The sequence below is a fragment of the Pogona vitticeps genome, chromosome 3 (assembly GCF_051106095.1).
Source record: "Pogona vitticeps strain Pit_001003342236 chromosome 3, PviZW2.1, whole genome shotgun sequence".
In the NCBI taxonomy this organism is placed as follows: Eukaryota; Metazoa; Chordata; class Lepidosauria; order Squamata; family Agamidae; genus Pogona; species Pogona vitticeps.
The window spans coordinates 36,077,544-36,097,317 of record NC_135785.1 but is presented as its reverse complement, the minus strand read 5'-3'; the positions used below and the strand labels follow the sequence as shown (position 1 = coordinate 36,097,317).

Genomic DNA, 19,774 nt, shown 5'->3' with positions numbered 1-19,774 from the left:
TTGGAGAAGTGTCCAAACAGCGACAGGCATATTTATGTGTTTCTGCATATGTTATAGGGCAGTTCAAGAAGCTCCAAATGGATGTGGGGATAGAAGTCTCTTAGGTCTCTGTATTTAACAGAATGGACTGTAAAGAAGCTTGCAAGTACTTTCAGTTAAACCTATATACAGTATTGTGCTTCTGTGCTCAAGAGCCCTGCCATACAATCAATTTCCAGTTGTGGGAATAATGGAAGGAAACTCAGCTGAACATGAATACAAATTTCTTTGTGAAACATTGTGTTGAACATGAAAAGGTCAGAGATAGTTCTGGATGGGGTGGAGATGTACGTACGGAAAGATAGAGAGAACAAGAGGCAAACAAACAAAGAAAAACTATAATAAGGGGAAATAAGGGCAGGATCTTATTTTCATTTAGAGATGGGAAATCTTGCTAGGGCAGGAGGAAATCTCAGCATGGTGAGGATCTGGAACAAGAATGAAAAATGAGTATTTGTTATTAATGATCTGCAGTCCACTCTAGAGAACAATACTCCCTTTTCCCAGGTTCTAGATGTCAGGCCTGTACTTGCAGCAACTCCCAAACCTTGAACAACTATTGACACACAACATGGATAGGGAGACAGAACAAGATCCTGCCATGTCCCTATATCCATTCTAGCAGCACCATTATGGGCCCCAACAATATCACCCACAACATCAGGGGGCTTATTTATTTCTTCATGTGCTAACACCTGGCTACTGCAAAGATTTTTGCCTGCAGCATCACCAGCTCCAAGTCAGCATTTCTTTCTAGCTGGCATGAACCAAGCTCAGAAAGCTTTAGTGATTCACAAGTATATAACAACTCTGTTTTGTCTCACTTAAAAACAAAAATTACTTCGATTATTTTAACAGTATTTTAATTAGAATAAGACTAAAGCTGCACCTGTGAAGCATGATTTTAGGGGGTATGCATTTTTCTTTCTCTCTGAAAAAGTTATATTCTAAGCCTATAATTCAGAAAGCTTTATTGCATGTTTATCGAGCATCTTTATAATTTTGCATAAGAAAGTCCATAATGCAGTTAATGTTTTTATAAAGTAATGGACTCAGTCTCCTTGACTTCAACAGCCAATTTGTTGTGCATATTGTTCTTAGCACCAGTTTCCTAAATACTTGACTATAGTTGCATTCTGTTGTAATATTACTCTTCCTCCGAACTATTTACACATATATATGTAGGAGTATTGCCGTGATACAAGCTTAAAACGGAATTTTGAGGAAACTAGGGCTGCACTAGTTTTAAACTAATTTGACTTAATACTTTATTGTTTTACTCCTTTCAAAATCCTTTGTTTGCTGTATCCGAAACTTGCATTTTTCTTCTTTAAAAGTTATTTTATTTCCCGGTATTCATCTGAAACATTCAGTGGACTTAACCTTTACATAGCATATTATGTAAATTAACAGAAGCTTTGCATCCCTTCTGCTGGCCTGGCCCTAAGTGAGGAAGTGGGACTGGTTGGCAGTTCTTCCTATCTCACCTAGAAATGTATTATAAAAATAAAACAACATAAAACAAAAAACAAAATATTGTGCCTGTATCCACTAAGCTGCACAAACTCTTAGACGGTATTACTGTAAACTAAACAAGATTTCATTTAAGGCATGTCTCACCATAGCTAGATGTGACATCTCAAAGAACAGGCACACTTGATGCATTAATTTAAACTAGAAAAATTTTTGTTCTAGCCACCACCAAGACCTGACATCTAGGCTCAGATGAATCCAGGAGTATGTACAAGTTGGGAAAGTAATGCCATCCAAAGGGAGATGTGATTTTCCTTTACTTGAATATTTGTGTCCTGCACAAGGAAGAAGACACTATTCTATTATGATTTATTTTGTTTGTTCCCCATCTTGTAGAATTTTCTAATTCTGTAAGAATTCCATTTTTATGCTTGTTTGTATTTTGTGTTGTAAGCTGCCTAGAGTGTCGCAATGACCAGATAGGCGGGGTATAAATGGAATGAATAAATAAATAAATAAATTTAAGGAATTCTTCAGTAGTCAACTGTACAAACTGCGTGGCTTGTGTTGCTTTCCTGCTTTGTTGCTTAGGGCAGATAATCCAGTCGGGTGGGCTGAGAGACAGCGACTGGTCTAAAGTCATCCGATGAGCTCCATGACAAAGCAGGATTTGAACCTAAACTGAGCTCCCTATTTAGTTTAAATGGATTTTCTTTGTGGCTATTGATAGGATTGTAGCCAAAATGGGGCCAGTGAGAAACAAAGGGAAACTAATACCATGTTTGTAGAACCAAACATTTGTAGAACTGTGCATACTGCCATACTGTGTGTGTATAAGGACCCCCCCCCCCCCCGATGAAGACATACAGTAATAAGGCATAGTAGTGAAGTGCCAGGTAGCGGGGGGTGGGGGGGTTGGTATTTGGAAAATTCAGTAATGTATCCTGGAAAAGACTGCAGAAGAGGCTGGCTAGAATCAGAACACTCCACACTGAGATCTTGTTGGTGGTGCTACAGTACTTATATCATCAAAGTTAGGTCCCACTTGCACCACAATCCTTCTCAACAAATAAGGGTGTTTTCTTTTATCACTGTGGTAGACTACTGTTTTTGAAATGTCATACTTCAATTTTTAAACAGCTATTATGCTGCAGTAAAGGTTCCTAAAGAAACAGAAACTATGCTTTAAGCAAATCTCTTTAAGGCCCATGGGGTTTATTCAGATTTAGAGATTTAGTAGTCATGGTATGTACGTATATGTAGACAAGCGTGATCAATGTGGCATTTAAAAGTCATCATTTTACCATAGAAAAAAGTAAACAGTGGAATTTCCTAAAGATCAATTTTGGGACTAATTGTAGCTAGTCAGGAGGGTGAATTACCAGGTGGCAAAACTTTGGATTAGGCTGTAAAGCTGGTGAAGGGCTTAGTACTGCCTCCTTTTGCCAACTTTATACAGTATATTGCTTGCCAGAAAGATTTTTGCCTCTTTTTTTAGTACCAAATACATCCTTGACAACCCAAACAAATGAGCACCTTGTCGGCTGATTGAATGTAGCAGCAAACTTTACAATTCAGATCGTCAGAAAGTCAGAAACCTTGTCAAATTGGGATTTTCTACTTTGGGAGTTATTTTCTTAGTGCTCAGCCACTTGAAGAGAGAGGTGAAGTGTCTGTGGCAAGTTTGATCTTGTCATTTCCTAAAAATAGCACTTGTTAAATTTGATGCCTGAGGTTCTGCTATGCTGGAGGGATGAAACACTAATGAACAAATTCATAATAGGCTGCTTTCATTGATGGTTGTCTACGGAACATTATATTAAGCCATTATATTAAGCTCAATTAATATGCCATCTATACTTGTTACTGGAAGATGGAGACCTGGCCACTTTATCTGACAGATCACCTTTTCTGATACATCTGCACTGTGGCCCTCGTTCAAAGTGCTGAGTTTAATCCTTTAAAGTCAAGTCATAAACACCATAGGCCCCTATTATCTCAAAAAATATCTCCTGCTGTAAGTGAACTCTCCCAGCAGGTAAAATGTGCAAATCAAGGTTTGAGCTAAATTCCATTTCACATCACTTTTTTCACTGCTGGGCTTTTTCCATTGCCATTTCCTTCACCTTCAAATGTTTCTCTGGAGAGATTGTTGTGCACTGTTCTCTTCTGCCTTTGCTAAGGCAAGTCAAGATGTTAACTGCATATCAATTTCTAAGGCAAGTATTGCCCATGCTGCCTGTGATGGGGGTCACTTCGAGTGCTCCCAGTAGGCTGTCTGACCCCACTCCACAAGTCCAGGGAAGCTCAGGAGAAAGCAAGTCTCCTGGGCCCCTAGCCAGTAGAATGCACTGCCACAAGTGGAGAAAGGGCACTTGCCTGATGGGGAGAATAAAAAGGGCTTGGGGTAATCATCAATCACACATGGTGAAGGAGAGACATGGGAGGAGATAGTAAAGTACTGGAAAACCAGCTTCAGCCTTTCCATGAAAGAACAAATGGGAATAGAGGGCAAGTGGAGCTGCCTCCTCCTGCCAAGCCCTTTTGGCCATGGAGATGGGCCAGGACCTGAAACCAGCAATGCAGCCCACAGCTGATCTAGTGCCACTTCAGCCTTGATGTCCACACTACCTGAGAAGATGCATGGCATATACTCCAACCCAGCTTCAACACTGGACATGTAAGTTGCATCAGGCGCTGTACAGAAGGCTCCAGGAAGAACTATTTTGTAGAGCCCTGTTCCCATCATCTGCCTTTATCAGCTGTACCTAAAAAGACAGCATTCCAGATTGGGACTCATACCTTTCAGCTGCTTCTCTGAACCTGGACTTTCAGGGACCTGAGTGAAGTGAAGTCAACTGGGACACAAGTCAGATGGACTGTATCCAGGGGATCGATGCTGGAAATTCAACCCCCTTGGAACGCAAGGGCAGAGACAGTAGGGGCTGACTATATGTCTTTAATAAAAGCTCCTGTGAATGGCAAAACCAGGCTGGAACCTATGGATTTTTTTTCCTTAGGCCTCAGTGGTCAGCAGGGCTCAAACTTGAACAGAATTCGATCGTAGTAGTTTTTGTTGGTTTTAATTGGACATCTGAATTTTTACTTCAGGATTCTTGTTTTGTTTTGTTTGGTATTCTGATTTGGAATCATTTAAGTAAAGCAGTACTGTATAGAACCGGCCAGAATCCAAGGGATGATTGTATCAATGGAACTTCTCCCACCAGTAGAACTGGGAAATAGTTCTCTTTCCCTACTGTGGCCTCATGCTTTTACCCATAGCTTCTTCCAGCAGACTGAGAAGCCCTCCAAAGTCAGTTTTCAAGGGGTAGTGAGGGATAAAGGAGGTAGGGAAACAGTGTCAAGTGCCAGATTTTGTACACCTAATTGCCTATAACTGTGTAAAGTTCTAAAGTCCTGTGCAGTGCAATTAGCCTTTCTGGTATTTAACTGAGGATGAGCCTCTGGAGTACCAGCCAATATCTTATGTGTAAATTGGTATTCAAAAGCAATGTCACTCTTATTCTAAAATCTAGTACACTGATGTATCTCCACTTAACAGATGCTGAGGCCAGAGGCTGGGAGTTCGATTCTCCCTTGTGCCTCCTGCAAGTAAAGCCAGCTTTTGTGGCTTTGGGCAAGCTGCACAGACCCAGGGCACCCCCACAAGAAGGGAATGGTAAACCACTTCTAAGTAATCTCTACCTGGAAGACCCTGAAAAGGGTCACCATAAGTCAGAATTGACTTGATGGCACACGATTATTATTACAATGAAATAACAACAGAGTTGTTTGATCCAAAACAAAGTTGAATTCAATCATGACTTCAGAACTTATACACATTCTTTTTTGAAAAACAACTCTCAGAATTCTTCAGCCATTAGTGGCCATGCTGAATGGAGGATTATGGGTGCCATAGTCTAAAAGGGAACATTCACAAACTCTGTACCTAAGGGCTCTCACAGACATAGCTTTTGGTTCACCTAAACATGTAGATGATATGTACAGTACATTGTTCTTACTGGAACTGTCCCCAGCATCCTACCAATAATCCTCTGACTTCATTATAGTTTCCCCCTACCCTTAATTATTGCCCACACTTTTATGTCCCTTCAGAAACAGGGGCAGGGAGAGGGTATAGTTCAATTTTACACTGCTGAAGTCTGTGCCTCCATTTGCTGGGATGCATGTCCCTGGCAGTTCTGTGCTATTGTTGGGTTTGTCTTCAAAGAAATATGCATTGTGGGGGTGATCTCACTTTACATTTCTGTAATCTTCTTCCTCCTTTGTCTTCAGCGTGCTAATATAACACAGAGGCACTTTCACATTAGGATCTTTGCAGTAAAGCAAGCAAGCAAGCAAACAAAAACAGATAATATAGGAAAATACAAAAAAAAAATCAAGACAAAATGAAGAAATGAACTAAAAATCCAAAGTTAAGTTAATGGACATGCCCCCAAACAGGTCACTGAGATAGTGGGAGGGAAACTATAGTATTGAAGCTCTTTAGTGTTAGACTGTGAACAGTTTAAAAGTGAAAACAAAAGGAAGCCTACAGGAGTGCAGAGGAAAGGAAAAGAACTACAAGTCTAACCATAAGTTAAAGGACACACCCCAACATACCCCAAAAGAAATCCATTGAGATGGTGGGAAAGAAACAAAGTGGGATAAAACTGATGATGTAAGAGCATTCAAGCCTTTAGATTGTGCATTTACAGTTACAGCTCAAAAATCATGCTAGACATTTTCAAAGAATTATTTAATACCCAATAAGATGTAAAGAACTCCTTGCATTAAGCTACTTTTTATTGAGTAGAATTATAGATTGGATAGTAATTTACTGTGACTTACCAAAAATTGTTGAGCTGATTGTTTTGTACACGATTTGGAGTCAATCAACATCAATTGTTGAGGAACAACTGAAATGAAAAATCATGCAGTGATTTGTACTGATGTGGGAGTAAGGAACTTCAAGTCAGGAACGAGTTGAAATAATAATTTCAGAACATTTAGTAACCTGCTGACAGACATTCACTTACCACTATGTGTAGCTCTGCTGATTTATGTTCTTTTGAGATTACATTATTTTATTTATCAGTTCACCTTCAATGAATCCATTATTGAAACATTTCAGACAGTACTTCTCTCTATGTTCTTTCTAACTGTGTTCCTCCTAGCAGAAGATAATAACACTTTTGTTTAAAGGAAAAGGCTATGTTTAAAGCAATATCCTAAAATTGAAGCAATTTTTACACATTAACCACCACCTCCTTTCTCAAAACATAGGCATATTGGTGTACCCTAACTTACATTGCAAGTTAAAAGAAGAGACAAACACTGTAATTTTGTAGAGAAAAATGGGGTGAAGAAACCTCTCTCTTACATACGTACTACTAAACCCATTAAAAATAAAAAGACTTTGTTTTTCCAAATAGAGATTAATTGGACTGGCTGAATGAAGGCTATATAAGTGAGGATAGGCGTGTGGTACAGATTTGCTGTTTCTAGATGTTGGTGCTATCAAAACCTGTGTTTCATTTCAGTTCTTCTATACCATTCATGATGTACTATATAGAGGGTGAAAGATCCGGGGGATTATGCTGTAGCATTTACTTGGGGTGGAATTTAAGGTACCAAAATGGTGCAATGGTGTTTTGATGAGGAGGTTTGATCCATGGCCTAAATTTATTTACTTTTTGGAGTGTGGCTTCAACTGCAACTTGATGCTTTAAACCAGTGGTTCTTAACCTTTGTTACTCAGGTGTTTTTGAACTGCAACTCCCAGAAACCCCAGCCAGCACAGTTGATGGTGAAGGCTTCTGGGAGTTGCAGTCCAAAAACATCTGAGTAACAAAGGTTAAGAACCAGTGCTTTAAACCAAAGTATTTTTCTGTTCAGGGTATTTCCATGTTGTTTTTTAAACACAGGACCATATAGACATCAGGGCTGGGCAAAGGACATCTGCTTACTGATTATCTAAATTAAGAGGGGAATGGGAATTTAAACCATCTTAATAATAAATAAAGCAAACAGACAACAGCAAGGTGACACAGGACGTGCCAACTTCTCCCAAACCATGATAGCTGGATCTGCAAGGAAACGATACCACTGTTCCAAAGAGAGGGAGTCACCTTTAAAGATACATGTCCTGCATGCCTGCATGAACACAAATCTGTTCTCCTGCCCATGAGCAATTGTTGGTTGCCCAACATTTTGCCTGAGGAAACACATTATATCGGTGAGATCATATCTTTGTCAGCTCTTGAGCTGGAGCTCATGAACAAGGTGAGCAAATGGGTGTTTTGCATGGGATTGGTGGAACAGACAAAAGGGAGTGAGGCTGTGCCTCTTGGCTTGAGATAAACTGTTTGTCTGAGCTGATTGTGGTTTGTGGCTCTTCATCTGATTACAGCTATGTAATGATCTTCAAGCATATGGCGCTGGGCAGGGGAGATTTATAGACTGGCACCCGGGTATGACTAACCCTTCAAATTTGTGGAGACCCACTGCTATCCCCATCATGAACCACCCTCATCCCAGGGGGAAGGGGTATGGTTGAAAGGGAGTGAGTCATTGACTTGATTTGGGGAGGAGCTAGCAGCTGCCAGGTCTTTAGGTACACTCAGAGTCTCTGCCAATTCATGATCATGGGGTGGTGATGATTAACTATTTAAACTGCATTTATATTCTGCCTCTCCACTGAAAGATAGCTGTCAAGGTGGCTTTCAACCTTCTTAACATTAAAAAAGTGGATGAAAACATTTGTTGTGTTGGATTTAGCACAAGAATTTGAGGCAGAAGCTAGGAGTGTTGTATAGCAGTAGTAGGCATCCTTCAGTCTCGAGAGACTATGGTAACGTGCTCTGTATGTAGGTCTTGGAACAATGTCTAGTGTGGCTGAGAAGGCCAATTTGAGAGTGAGAATCTCTTCTAAATCTTCATCTAGACCAGTGGTGTCGAACTGTGGCCCTCCAGATGTTCTTGGCCTTCAACTCCCAGAAATCCTGGCCAGCAGAGGTGGTGGTGAAGGCTTCTGGGAGTTGAAGTCCAAGAACATCTGGAGGGCCACAGTTCGACACCACTGATCTAGACAGTCCACAGATGTTCTTGGACTAAAACTCCCAGAAGCTTTCACCATTAGCTGTGCTGGCCAGGATATCCAGGTGTTGTAGTCCAAGAATATCTGGGTTACCCAAGTTTGAGAACCATTGATTAGAAAGTGGTGCTGGGGAAAGGGTGAAACCTCATCCCACGGCCCTATAGCACTAACAGGATTCACTCAGCTCCCTATGGCTGATAATAAATACTTTAAAAAAGAGCTACGGACCAACTCATTCACAGATGCCATGTCTTATTTAATTTAACCAGCATTGCCAGTTGATTGGGAACAACCCCTAAGGCAAAAATAGATGAAATAGTTTGCCCAAGGTAAATGAGGAAGCTATGAGAGGCCAAGAAATCCAAATCTAAATCTCACATTTCCGCTACAAATCCTGGAACAATGAATGATTCTTCTTAAAATAGAAATGGGAAAGTAACAAAGGAAAAGAGTCAACAGAAGAAAAATGAAAAGAAAACAAATTGACAACAGTTTTGCAGCATCTGACTCAGATTAATAGCAGCCTAAAGCAACAAGGAGACAATTGTGGGTTTTTCTTCTTCTTCTGAATAAGAATGGTAAATGTATAAAATCTTTCTTTTCTTTTTGCTACAAAAGTTAAATATTGTACCAGCATTAAGATAATTTACTACCAGAAATAAATGAAATATAAAGATGCAGTGTTACAAAATGTTGAAAGCTGAGCTGTACAAAAAAAGAAACAACATTCTTCTGGGAAATGACACCCCTGGATTTTCCACAATGATGTACAGTTCAGTAGTGGGAGCATTTGCTGAGCTGGGTAGGACAGGAAGGAGAGAGAGAGAGAGAGAGAGAGAGAGAATTAAAGGAGGGGGGATTGTTTTTACAAGAGCTGAAAACAAATATTAACAGTTCAGGAACCTTAAATCTGAACCAGACAGTAAATAAAAGTATTTTGTCAATAAAATTTTCAAATACTTTTTTCTTCTGCAGATTTTTATCAGCCCACAAGAACAAGAGTTTAAAGAGCTCCAGGCTGGACATCTACAATACATTAAGTAAATAAATAACGAATTGCTGAAATGAGGATTGGCTTCTACTAATTGCAAGTACACTTTTTGTTTGTGGGATGTTGCTACCAGGCCTGCCCTTTCCTTCTGTTCCTAAAAAGTCATTCCTGTTTGTCAGGAGACATCTCTTCTCCACCTTGGCGTTAGCCACAATTCATGTTGCTTGTTCAACAGGATGTTGAGTCTCATCTATGGTGATGTAATAAACGGGGGAGAAGTAAGAAATGTCAGCTTGTCATTGGCTTCTGTCTATTAATACCAAGTTTGCTATTCACCCAAGATCAGTCTTTCCTCCTCTACCCCTAACCTGGGAGAAAGCTCATTGCGAGGATATATGCAAGTCAGTCAATTAAAGATGGGAGGGAAGAAATGAGGGAATGAGGGACCTTGCTAGAATTCTAGACTTGCTTATGACATTGGCCTAAGGAGCCCGTAAGAATTCTAGTGAAGGATTGGAGAAAGGGCGGCCTGCAGGCCAAGCATGCATCCTAAGGGGAACCTTTGTGATTGCTCTCAGGGCCAGCCACCCCCCATGGATGGATTTTCTGATGACTAAAACACCTTACTCAGGGAAGATCACTGGAAGAGGGGGGAGCCCATACCATCACTCTTTATCATTTTCTGTTCATCCTGCTTTAATTACCCAACGAGTACCTTTTAACCAGATTACTAGAATACAAGAAAACTGGCTCAAGAATCTTCCATCACTCAACAGGTTGTAAAACCATTTTGAGGACAAAGGATACCATTTGTAGAAAGGAGCAGGCTTGTTGGCTTGGTTCAGCCTGATCCGTTATCTTTGCAGATTCTGATTAGGACTGGATAGTGAGTCAGAGAGTGGATGTGGCTTAACTCCTGAATGAGACTCGTGGGACAGGCTCATATCTGCTGTACTGCAGCCAAAATTGTGCTCACAACCCAGGGTTCAATCCCAGGTAGCCATCTCAAGGTTGACTCAGCCTTCTATCCTTCCAAGTACCCAGCTCACGGGGGGGAGAGCAACATGTAGCCTGCATAGTTAACTTGCAAACTGCCCAGAGAGTGCTTTAAATGCTATGGGCCAGTATATAAGCAGCACACTTTGCTTTTGCTTTGCTTTTTTGTTTTTTGTTTCATGTGTTCCATGCAGAAATGACGATGAGGGACAAGGAAGCCAGTAGCCTCCAGCATCATGCAGTGAATGTTGAGGACAACGATGACAGTGTTCTGGCTGTTTCTCATGAGCTGCCCAGATCAGGACTGGATCAAGACACCACCTTGCTTGATGTAGAACAATAAATGAAAGCTCTGTCCACCCATTAAACTTATCCAAACTAAGGAAGTTACTGTGGCACCTGGAGCAGAGAATCCCAAAACTTCATCCTTGGCTGTAAACATAATAAATTAAATAACAAACAATTTGCTGTCTGTTCATAACATTCAAATGCACTTCCTAAAACTGTTGCCTCACTTGTCTAATGATTGGGCTGGCCCTGCCCCAGGTATTTCCTTTTGTTGGAGGAAAGAACCATCCAGGCTCTTGTGAACTAGCCTGTCTGTCCACACTGGCGTATAGATATGATACATGGATCTCTGAGGGCACTGTTTGGATTTAAGAAAAGAAAAGAAAGTTCCACAAGTGTTTCTGTTTAGAACGATCCCTCCTCCCCCTTTAAACGCTGTTGTGCACCTTTGTGGCCCAGCAGTATCCTCTTGTTTGGCATGCTCTTTAGCTGGGAGATAGCAGCCTCCAGCAGCTGCAGATTCTGAGGGAAAGTTTGAGAGAGAAAATGAGGGAAGAATGAGGGAAGGAAAGTATGGAGCAGGGAAGGGAGAAAATAAAGAGGGAGAGGAGCGATGTAATTTTTCCCCCTTTGCAGATGATCAGGGAAGCACTTAATTGACAGTGGATTGGTCTATAAGGGGTACTTTGCTGTTCAGGCAGGAGGTGCACACCAAATGGCACATCACTCCCATTCCCCCCACCCCCATTTGTAGCCCAATCCAGAACGGGCAGTCTGGACAAACCCTTATTGTATCAAGTGTTGTGGACTCAGCTCCTCCTCCAGAGAGCACCTCTAAATGGAGTGGAGACAGAGTCCTCTTGTCCTTTATCTTAACAACCAAAATGTTTGGAGACTTCAATGATAATAGCCTAATTAGGGAGGGGAATAATGATTAGTACTGATAATGAATGTTCATAATAATTCTATTCCTGCCTGGCAACCACTTGGTAGAATATGATCATAGCAAAACCTATCAGTACTAAAACAGAATAAGGAATCAACCTGTCCAACAGCATGTGTGGTTTTGTTACTAGAGAAAATATTTAGTGGGCCATATGTATTTTTTGAGCATGCAACAAACTTTAACATGCCAACCATTCAGCTACTTTTAGCTCCAGCTCTGAATATCCACTTCTGTTATTCTCTGTGGATAGTGTCCTACTTTCAAATTGCAGTGGCTTTCAATCTTTGTAGCTTTTTCAATGCCCATTTTACTTTCCCATCTGTCCTCCATTTCCCCTTATTTTACTCTCTGTACTCTCTATTTTGTCACTCAGAAGGTTAAAACCATACTAATCTGTGGCTTGTCTAATCTGTGATGTTTCTTAATGGCACCTTTAAAATCTGTGCTGGATTTCTGTGTTAATGATGTGGGTGACATCAGCCATACTCTGACCTTGCATCTCCTGGGAACTGTGGTGGTATGAAAAAGAGGGACGGAATATTCCAAAAAAAAAAAAAAAAAAGAGGATAAGGAGAATCATGAATAGAGGTTAAACAGGTGGCTATGAAAGAACATGCAGAAACATTATCTGAATAACATCTTTTGATGGCATCTTTTTTTTTTTTTTTTTACATTTACCTCCTTAAAAGCTAAGGCATGCTAAAAAGAAATTCTCCAAAACCTAGGAAAATGTTGGTTTTTGGACTAAAGCTCCAGGAATCGCTCAACCAGAATCCTTCATGGCCTCTCGAAAAAGGTTTTTTTAAGCTCTAAATTTGTGCAGATTTTCATTTTTAGTCCATTCTATTTAACTCCACAAAAGAATCCATCCCAAGCTTATTATTTAAATGTTTATCATTTTGTTTTTATTACAAGCATTGATGAACCCCTCTTGAAGTGGTGCTCCATATGGAAATCAATACAAAACATATACCACAAAAATTAATAAATACATAAGGAGTAAATAAATACATAAGGGGTGGTGCCAATGACAGTCGACCCATCAAAATGAATGGGGCTTGTTACAAATAATTGCAGTTCCATTGTTTTCAATAGGTATAATCCATTTGAGATTGGATAGAACTTTGAAATTAGTTAAAAAATAAATAAAACTCCCAGAATCTCTAGCCAGCATGGCCATGGATTCAATAAACATTCAGTAAAACAGGAATTGCCAAGAAAAACGTGTGCCTGCAAATAAGAAAAAATCCAGTGGAAACAAAACAAAAATATATTGTTTAGCCAAGAGCTGCATTGCAAAATTTGGAAAAGTTCAAAGTCCAGAGGATATATTAGCTAGGGAAGTAGCTAGGGAAGGCTGGTTCATTTTGAAATGCAGACCAAGTGAAATCCTTGAGCATCTCTACATAAAACCTATGCTGAGCAGCAGAGATACCTCAGAAATACTTGCTGAACTGGTGGTTTCCACGTTCTCTTGAGATAGTTTGACAATTATGATGAAGGTTCAGCCTGTTGTGATTATAGCCAGCAGGAGACTTAGAAATACATATTTGAAATAAACAGATACATATTTTTCCTTCTTTAAAGGAAACCATGGAAAGCATATAAATGACTTTCCAAACTGCGACATCTGGAAAAAACCAGGTATATTATTCATTCTGTATGCAGTGCAGTTCATACATCAGAGAAGGAAGTTCAAAATGTTTGGCCAGCTTCCAAGCAACTGCAATTAAGTCCCCTTGCATTTCTTCCCACCCCCACCCCAAGAGCATTGCTCTAATTACACATTGAAAACAGAGAGCTGCAGGTGATGTGTGAAGCAACAAAATGACACATTCAAGTCATTATATTTTTATAATTACACTAGAAATAATGTCCTGGAGCATCAAGAAGATGCTGTTATTGGCAGTCTCCCTATTATTGAGCTCCTGCAGAAATGTGTGCTGAATGACAATTAAGTCCTATGTAGTGTCACTGTTCTTCTTACAAGCCAGACAGAAATCAGGTGGAAACCATTAGTGTTTTTCTCAACATCAGTTATTGCGAGGCCGGCTCGAAGAAAGTGTGTGCTGAAAAATAAATGACTCCCAAAGACAGAAGACTTCGCTTTGTTTAGCTCTTTCAGTTTGCTGGGGAGAGACTGTTCTTTCTGTTAGCTGGGGAGAAAACTGAACTGCCTCACAGCTTCTCTCTGCAGTGTTCTTCTATTTTCTCTTTCGGTTTCTCCCTCAGCTTTATCAGCTCAGCTCTCTCCAGCCACTGTCAGAGTGATTTATTGCCTATAAGAACGCCTACTTTCAGCAGTTTCAGCCTATCAAACAGCTTATACAGCAAAACCTATCCTATTACAATGCAATAGGAAATAAGGAAATATGCTTCTTCCTGTTGCCTATAGATATATGGAGAGTACATAGACTTATAGATATAGCTACATACAGTAATAAACTCTCTTTTCTGCTGCTGCAGAACCATTTCCCAACATTCCCTCCGTTGTTTATTTAAGCAAAGGATTATAGTCATCTAGCCTGATACAATCGCTTAGGGCTAAGAGAATCTGATGGGATGGTTCAACGACAGTAGGATAGCAGTGTAGATACAAGAGCAGGCAAACATTGAATAACGCAACATTAAATAACTAAAATTACAATTATAATAATGATATACATAACAAGGGTACGCAACCAGGTCCACTAACATGACATCTAAAGCTTGGCGATTCTGCAAAGCAACTGAACGTAGTTCGCTGAGCTCTGAATTTACAAGCTTTGAAGCACGGATGGTATCATTAAACATGGCTTCAGTGAAATTAGATAACTTTAGTAAACTGCGATAATTCCAGGTAGCGCCAATAAAAGGAGCAAATAGCGTGATAAACCCTCTGGTAGCAACAGGAAAGGAATTCAGGTCGAGGTTGCGCCGATGATGAACACGACCCAAAACAACAAGTGAAGCATGTTTAGTAACAGCAGGAACCAAGAAACCCACAGTGCAAGTTCCGCACCAGTAAGCAGGAATAAACTTAGGGATAGAATCATCAAATGCACGTTGAATACAAAATGTAAGGAATGTGTTCCAGAGTAGACCAAGCTTCCCACTCAGCAGTGGTAACTGTACCACCGCAAGATAACAAGGAAGCAGTACCATTAATTTGCAGAGTTAAATTACAGCCTATGTAGTCATAGCCAGACAGCAGTGAGTCTTGAATCATGAAGGTACAGTTGCACAAAGGGAACGTACCAATCTTCACAGTGGCATTAGAGGAGGAAAGGTTACCTGCACGAAAACACCAAGATGCAGCAATACTAGCTCCTAGACCTAAAGGTATAGTGTGGGACATATGAAGGGTGTGACGAGGAATACTAACATTATTGGCATTGGAACGCCTATATATAAACCACAGAAAAAGCATTGCTAGGAATGTGAGCACAAATATAACAGTTAGTCCAATTCAGAATTTCAGACCCCTTAATAATTGTCCTGCCATGGTCCTAAAGAAATACTCTGACCGCAGGAAAAGATCAATAATAACACTAAGCACATTATGAGTCCACAATGTCCTTTGGAAGCGCAGTGCGCCATGGTCGAACACATCGTGCAGGAATCCACACAGCTCCTTTGTCCAAAGCAATCGCAGCATATCCACGTCCCCAGGTGATCAGCTCGGCCGGGCCTTTCCAGGTAGGGTCCGGTGGCTGACGATATGACACCAAGGGTCGCGGCAGCTGCTCCTGGGACCTAAAATGAAGCTCAACAGGAGTGTGGTTCCTATTGTGAGGAAACAGCAAAAAGTTTAATGTGTACAATACATGAGCAACAGCTATAGGGATGTCAACTACAGGAACATTCTTCCCAGAGGTCTGTTTCTGAAGAAGGGATTTAAAGGTTAAATGAGCACGCTCTACAATTGCTTGACCTGTAGAGTTGAAAGGAATCCCATGTTTAAGCCTAATTCCCCATCGTTTACAAAACTGAGAAAAGGCATCTGAAACATAAGCCGGCCCATTGTCAGTTTTGATCAAGTCTGGTCGGCCCATGACAGCAAATGTGCGAACACAATGCTGGATGACGTGTCTAGTAGTTTCTCCTTTCATTGGTGTCGCCCAAATAAAACCTGAGTAAGTGTCAACAGTGAGATGAAGCTTAGAGAACGGGGACAACAATGGAGTATGAGTTACGTCCATTTGCCAAATCTCATTAGAATGTTCTCCACGGGGGTTAACAGCATCAAAAGGCAGATTCAAAGGAGAGGTAGTACAGGATGAACAGGCTGAGACAATGTCCCGAGCTTGAGCCATGGGAATATTAAACTGTTTATGAAGAGTCTTAGCAGATTGATGAAACATCCCATGCGAAGAAATAGGATCATCAAAAAGGTGAAAGGTCTCAGGGATGTCATGTAAAAATGAATCCGCCACCGCATTTCCCTGGACAAGGAACCCAGGCAAATTAGAATGGGAGCGAATGTGAAAAACAAAACACTGATTGATGCGTGACTGAAGCAGAGACTGCAAAGTGGAAAACAAGTCATACAGTTCCTTGTCCATCGAGGGAGCAAGATAGGAGAAAGGCAAATGCAACAGTAGTCGAAATACGTACTGAGTGTCCACAATTAGGTTAAAGTCCTGGTGAGCAAATATTTGAAAGGCAAGAATAACAGCAGCAAGTTCCGACCGTTGTGCAGAAGTATGAGAAGATGTAAATTGAGGAACCCAGTTACCACTTTTGTCCTGCCAGGTGACAACGCCCTTGCTTGGTGAGCCATCCGTGAACACGGTAGTCGCTGTAGGCAATGGATGATCTGCAAAGCAAGTAGTTAAAGTATAGGGAACAAGAGACAGCAAAGTTATACGTTTGTCCTTTGGAGGATTAGGAATGACTTTGCCGAGAAAGTCGGCGCATGCAATTTGGAAATCAACTGAATTTTGTAGAAGACGTTCAGCATCCCCTTGCCTGAAAGGAAAATAAACACAGTCAATATCAGAACCAATCAACTGAACACAACGAGAACGGGCCTTAGAAAACAGGTCTGCCACAGCTGTGACAAATGGATAGAGTTTGCGAGAAGGTGTGTGAGGAAGATGCAACCATTCAATTATGGCAATCCTTTCAGATGTGACAGGAGCATACAGGATGGCTGTAGGGAGTGAAGGAGTAGATAAAATAGCACATGAAAGACGAGAAGAGTCTGGAGGTAGTCGATCAATGGCTTGAAGTTTAAGGCGGTGAGAAACAAGTTGAAACGCTTGCTTCATTGGCTCCGTGATAGGAATGACATCCGCCGGCGATGTGTGACCAGAGAGAGCGTCGAATAATGGAGAAAGTTCTTTCGTGGTGAGAGCCAGGAAAGGTCTAGCCCAATTAATATTTCCTAGTAGGCTTTGTAATTGTACTAAGGTCAGAGTAGATGGAATCTTCAGTTGAGGAAGCTTTGGTATAGATGCTTGTTGTGCTGCAGCATACATAGCTGCCTTATGAGAAATAGACCCCACATTTTGACAGACTCTTAACATATCCTGAATAGTGGTTTCTGGGTTGCTATAAATGGGAGTCAGTGCCTTTCTGCAGTCATCATTAGCATTTTCAAAGGCCAGCTGTTTTTGAAGCATAGAACGTGCCTTATGGTTATCAATTTGCCTTTCTATTGCTGTAATCAGGCGACTAACAAAGTCAGAGAATGATTCTGTAGGGCCTTGTCGAATGGTTGTAAACCCAGGTGATGGCCCCTCAGTAGACACTGGCAACTTGGCCCATGCTTTTTTCATAATTTTGGCAAGCTGTTCAATGGCAAGGTCTGAAAGGCCAAGTTGTTGGGCTGTTGTTTGAAACTGCCCATCACCAATAAGTTGATCCCTGGTAACCCTGTTTATGACTGCTTGGTTTGACTGGGCATTTTGTTCAGCTTGCTCCGTTGCCAAGTGTCGCATTTCATCCAAAATTAACAGCGACTGAGCTGGAGGCAATAATGAATGAACAACCAGTTTCCAATCATTAGGTGTCAGCTTCTGTTCTGACAAATTTTCCAGTAAGGCTTTGGTGTAGGGTGCATGAGGGCCATATTCTTTAACAGCCTGCAACAAGTCCTTGATCAGTTTCATTGGGATGGGTTCATATCGGTCCGGGACCGCGGCTGCACCAGGGATCGCAGCATTCCCGCCCGCAGCAGGAATTGCAGCGACAGCAGGGGTCCCCCGGATGATGGGAAATGCAGAAATCATTGGGTGTGCTGTATCCCCAGAGTCAATTAGCGCAGCGGACAGAGAAGCTGCAATCGGGGTTACCACAGGGGTTGTTCTTAAAGGTGCATTGTGGTCATTTTGTAGAAATAGGTCAGGAGTGCTAAAGTCATCATTGTCCAGTCTATCAGGAGGCTTCTTCCTACTGTGGTAGGAATCATACTGAGAAGGCAATGGAGGTGCAGATGGCAATAGGGATGCACTAGGTGCTGGAGGTAGGATCTGTGGCAAAGGAGGGTACATGGACATGGCCCCACATTCCATTTGTTGATTGAAAAGGATGTTCCTTGGGGAAAGATACTTAAGAGAAGCCCTCACTTTGCACCAACTAAAAAGAATGCGTGAAGTAATTTTTGGGTCGTTTTGAAATGTGCTCCCAATCTTCATCCATTGTTCTAAGTCAAGGGTGCCACTCTCAGGGACCCATGGACAACATGAATATATGGCCAAAACTAAGTCTTCCAGCTCTTTCTTTGTGGCTGGGTGGCCATGGCTTGTAATTAGAAAGAACAGTTCATCTACGAAAGCCTTTTGGTCTTGGGATAATCCTGAGCCCATTGTATGTATCTGAATTTGACCAACCTACTCACCCTTTGGGATCCTTTAAAAGGATGTTTAGCGCGCCGAGCTCGTGCAGAGCGAGGTGATAGGGCAGAACACAAGTACCGTCGTTCTGTGGTCGTAACTGAAGATTGATGGCCCTTTTCTTATGTTCGATCACACGGGAGCACCACTTATTGCGAGGCCGGCTCGAAGAAAGTGTGTGCTGAAAAATAAATGACTCCCAAAGACAGAAGACTTCGCTTTGTTTAGCTCTTTCAGTTTGCTGGGGAGAGACTGTTCTTTCTGTTAGCTGGGGAGAAAACTGAACTGCCTCACAGCTTCTCTCTGCAGTGTTCTTCTATTTTCTCTTTCGGTTTCTCCCTCAGCTTTATCAGCTCAGCTCTCTCCAGCCACTGTCAGAGTGATTTATTGCCTATAAGAACGCCTACTTTCAGCAGTTTCAGCCTATCAAACAGCTTATACAGCAAAACCTATCCTATTACAATGCAATAGGAAATAAGGAAATATGCTTCTTCCTGTTGCCTATAGATATATGGAGAGTACATAGACTTATAGATATAGCTACATACAGTAATAAACTCTCTTTTCTGCTGCTGCAGAACCATTTCCCAACAATCAGTATCATTCCACGAGACAAGATTATTAAAAATGAGTTAAACCTACTGTATGTTGCCAGGAATTCTAATACACTGGGTGTGAATATCATTCTGCATAATGTGCAGAAGGCAAGCTGGTAATGAAATCATAATGATTCCAGGTATTTTTAACATGTACCACTCAGGATCAAATGAATCAATATGCCCAGCTTGTATTTAGAAATGGTTCTCCCTTAAGTAGTGGAAGGCATCTGTTTGTCTCAGTGTGAGCTTCTTTTACTCCTGTATCTTGCACATGTGCTTGCTTTGTTTTGTCAATCACATTCTTTAGCTCTGTGACACAATAACAGGGATAGTGGCAAGTATTTGGGTCTGGGTCCCAAGTTCAAGTCTAGGTCTTTAGTACCAAGGCCCGTAACAAGCCCCAAGTCCAGGTCTCTATTAAAAACAAGCTTCCCCCCCACACACAGAAAAAAGGGAGGGGTGGGTGGGTGGGTTCTGAGTCAAGAGTCCAGTCCAAGTAATAAAAAAAATCATAAACCCGAGTCG

At 41.2% G+C, this 19,774-nt stretch overlaps 1 long non-coding RNA gene across 1 annotated transcript; it reads left to right on the top strand.

Annotated features, from left to right (window-relative positions):
- The first annotated feature begins 9,579 nt into the window (after window positions 1-9,579).
- On the top strand, window positions 9,580-12,359 carry LOC110079973 (uncharacterized). The gene is made up of 2 exons (XR_002300693.3): window positions 9,580-9,651; window positions 10,793-12,359. It is a non-coding gene; the product is annotated as an uncharacterized LOC110079973 (long non-coding RNA).
- The last annotated feature ends 7,415 nt before the right edge of the window (window positions 12,360-19,774 follow it).